Genomic DNA, 3,784 nt, shown 5'->3' with positions numbered 1-3,784 from the left:
CACCCACCCCTCCCCAGTTTGGCAATGTCTAGACTCCATTTATTTGTTTGTTTTTAGCCAGACCTAGCTGCTCTGCGGATTAATTCCAGTTAGATAACTGGTCTGGATGCCGGAGGCTCCACAGTCCTCAAGGGTTTGTTCCTGTATGTTAACATTTGTGGCTTACTAGGGTAATTTGTGAACACATTTACTTTGAATCAATTGGCAATCAGTTAATTGAAGTTAAAAAGAAAAAGGGGTGGAGGGAGGAAATAATCGCACAAGCTTCCTTTGCACAATGCTTTGGGGTCTGTGTTATTGGCAAAAAAACAGAATAAGAGAAGCTAGGTAGCGGAAACGCAACGAGAAAGGGCTTAATTCTCTCGCTAATATAAAAACCTGCCTGGCAGGAATCTGCCAGGGATCAGTTAGCTGATGTCTGCACCCTGCCTTAACGAGTAGAACACTACAGCGAAGTTATATATTATTTTAGTTTCTACAGGTCCTTTTCTCCTCTTAGTTTTACCTTTTTAACACCACCTACTAAGCAGTTCTCTCCCCTTTTAATAAATAACCCACGGACTAAAGTGGTTTGTTGCATGGTGTCTTCAAATTTCAGTTATACATGAAGAAAGCATTTCAATTAAAAAAAAAACCAAACAAACCAACACATACAGGACAAATTTCATTTGAAAAAAGCAGATGGGGCCGTGCTACTCATCCGGCCAGGGTATAAAGGGCCACGTCCTGATCTGGGTGTGCTCCGTCAGAAACAGGGCGACGTCAGAGAAGGCTCAGTCCCTATTTAGTTGTGCGAAGCGAGGTCAGGGTTGAGGTAGAGATGGGCTGGGAGCCTTGGCACTAAGTGGGTAAATCAGATTTAAGCCCATCTTGATTTTCGCAGATGTAAATCAGCGCAGCTCTCCTGGAAGTTGGTGGAGTTCTCTGGATTTACACTGCGGATGGCTTGGCCTGTCGTCTGCGCCAGTTTAGAGCTGCTGGAGATCTGGGCCACTGGACCTGCGGGGCTGCTGGTCTTGATGGAGTTGGTCTAATTTCCTGTGGGGTTATTTTCTCCCGTTTTTAAGCACAGGATCCCCCATCTGTCTGTCTCTGCAAAGCTGGCTTTCCTGTCTGCAGGCCTGCACGGAGACCCTCCCTCCTCCTCCCCCTGCTTCTCACACCATCGACTGCACCATGCGTCCTTTTGTCCGTTTCTAGATCCTCCCTCCCCCTCTCGCCATGCTCTCTCCTTGCCCGTCTCCCTTGTGCCGTTTTGGGGGGTCTCTCCTTTGCCTCCACACCCCTAATTCTCCTCCTCCCTTGGCGGGATCACGGCGTGCCTCTCCCTCCATTTCCATCACCTTTCCTCCATCCCTAACTCCCTCCCACCCTCTCCGGCTCGTGTAACTCGCTTACGTTTGCCCTCATTCATGTGTATTCCTCGCCACCGCTTCCTTCCATCTGTCCCCAGCGTGGAGCCCCTGTCCTTTGTCACCGCTCTGCTCGCCTGACCCTCCGTGTCGCTTCCTTGATTGTTCCCTGTCGTGCAGGGCTCGGATCCCTCTCCCCCCATACGCAGTCATTGTCCCGTGGCTTAAAAAAAACCCGCCGAACCCAAGCCCAGCCCTGACAAATGCCCACCTGAGGTCTTTTTGCAAACGAGAGCAAGCCTTGCGCTCCTGGGAAGCAGAACGTGGGTCACTGAGGCATTTGGCAAATGCTCCGTCAGTCTGGGGTGATGCGCGGGAGGCATTTTCAGCCCGGATGCTCGCCCCCTTTCTTTCCATGCGACGCTCCGGTGATATCCCTGGGGAAATGGTGGCATCTCGGTTAATCTTCCTAAGATGGAATCTCCATCTTTGGAGCGAGCGGCGTAGGAGAGGGGCAGGGAAATGTCTGCCAGGGATGGGGCAGGGAGAGCCGACCCTGCCCTGGGGCTGCGGGAGGGCATAGGTGACCCCTTAACGGTTTTATCCCACCCTCCACGGGCTCCTTGGGATGAACCTTTATTCTGTGATTTTGTCTGCGTGGTTTTATTCTACAGTTGCATCACGCCTAGCGCCGTAAAGTCCTGTTCTTTGAGTTTCCTAGGTACTAACAGTCCCATGCTGTAGATGACCATCGGTCCGCATCAACCGTTTAGAAACTTTACTAAACAAAGCGTTGCAAATATACTTCAAGGTGCAAGCTCGGTGGGGAGTAACATGTGAGCTACATTGGACTTGGCAGGGGGTGGGTTTGAGTTGGGTTTTGGGGATTTGCCCGGCTCCTCCTCTGGGTCAGAGCTAGCATTTCTATTCCTCAGGAACGTGAAATTAGTGGCTTAGAGATGGGTTTAATGCAGCAGCATCTCAATGCTAAGTATTATAGGAAGTTTTGCAGTGACACAGAGCAAGAGACAGCTATTTTTCCTGTTCCACCAGTGGGGCACTGAGGATCAGAGAGCTGAAGTAGCTCTGAAGAGTTAAAAGTCGCATTGGGAGTCGACAGCGAAGTCGGGATTTACCGGCACGTGTCCGACACCAATGCCAAGACCCTCTGACAGGTGGTGGGGTTTCGAAGCTATGCCGGGAGGTTTCGTGTTTGCGCAGTCTCCTGCAGTTTGATGAGGTTGCACCCCGGTGCCCATGCGATGTTGCGAGATGCGAGTGTGACCCGTCAGGCTGAGCATGCTTTCTGCAGCTGTAACTATTGGTTGTACCGTGTGCGGCGCCTGCCACCGCTGCGAGCGCGGGGGAATTATTCTTGTCAGCTGTAAGTGGCACGAGGCTCTGGTTTTATCACTAAAGGTGCAGGGTTCGATTCTTGTTAATGATACGTGGTGGTGGGATCATTACGTTCCTGTAAATACCCCGATGTCACAAGTCTGTGTCTCATGAGATGAGCTGCAGATAAGTGGCAGCCCTGAACTCCCAGCTGGGAGAGGTGTTGTTATTTATTAGGATCTGTATAAATAATAACGTTCCAGCCCATGAGCTGAGGAGTCTTAATTTCTTGGTTGCTGAAGCATCGTTTGCACGGCATCTTGTGTTAAAGTATGATGTCAATGTAGCACGTTGAGGAAAACTTGCTGGTGTCAGATGGTCAGAGGAGAGGACAAGCGATGGGCTCCTTTTGGGGAGAGAAGATGGGATGGGGAGGAGGTGGGGGATCTCAGGGAGGTTTCAGTGCCACATCCTGATCCTCATGTTCCATGAGCCCTGAATCAGACACCTGAATCCTTGGGAAACCAGGGCAAAATGCTCACCTTACTCCATCTACACTAGTAGAAATGCAGTGCCCTGGAGAATGCCATTTTTTAATTTTTCTTAGAGGCCCTAGCTTAGAGCAAACCTCCCTGCAGAAGAAGCCCCGATCTTCCCAATGGGAACTTGGTGCCAGGCTTTGAAAATGCCTTCAGGCACCGAGTAAGGCTTTTGGAGAGAGAGATCAGAGGGACAGCAGCAGGGAGGGTTTCCAGAAGCAGTTTAGAAAACGGTGCCACGTCTGTAAAAATATTTGGTTGCTTGATGGCATCCTAGTGTCATCTAGGAACCTGGAGTCACACAGCTGGCTCTAAACCCCTGTAACAAACGATTTGGAAGCCGAAACACACTGAAAAGTCTCTTGCCTTTTTTGGAAAAGCAGAAAGATGTTTTCTGAGCTGTAAGGAGCAGGGGGAATAGGCTTGGTGGGCTCCAGGGAGGTGGATACTGATACACAAAAGTATAGGCATGGCAAAAGCATAGGCAGGGCATGGCAAGTGACCTCAGGAAAGGGTCCGAGCGCCCGGACCGCTGTCGTGGAGAGGCCTGCGGCCGTC

This window comes from Cariama cristata, unplaced genomic scaffold, assembly GCF_000690535.1.
Source record: "Cariama cristata isolate BGI_N322 unplaced genomic scaffold, ASM69053v1 scaffold31272, whole genome shotgun sequence".
NCBI lineage: Eukaryota > Metazoa > Chordata > Aves > Cariamiformes > Cariamidae > Cariama > Cariama cristata.
The sequence above is the reverse complement of the archived record's forward strand: the minus strand, read 5'-3'. Positions refer to the sequence as shown.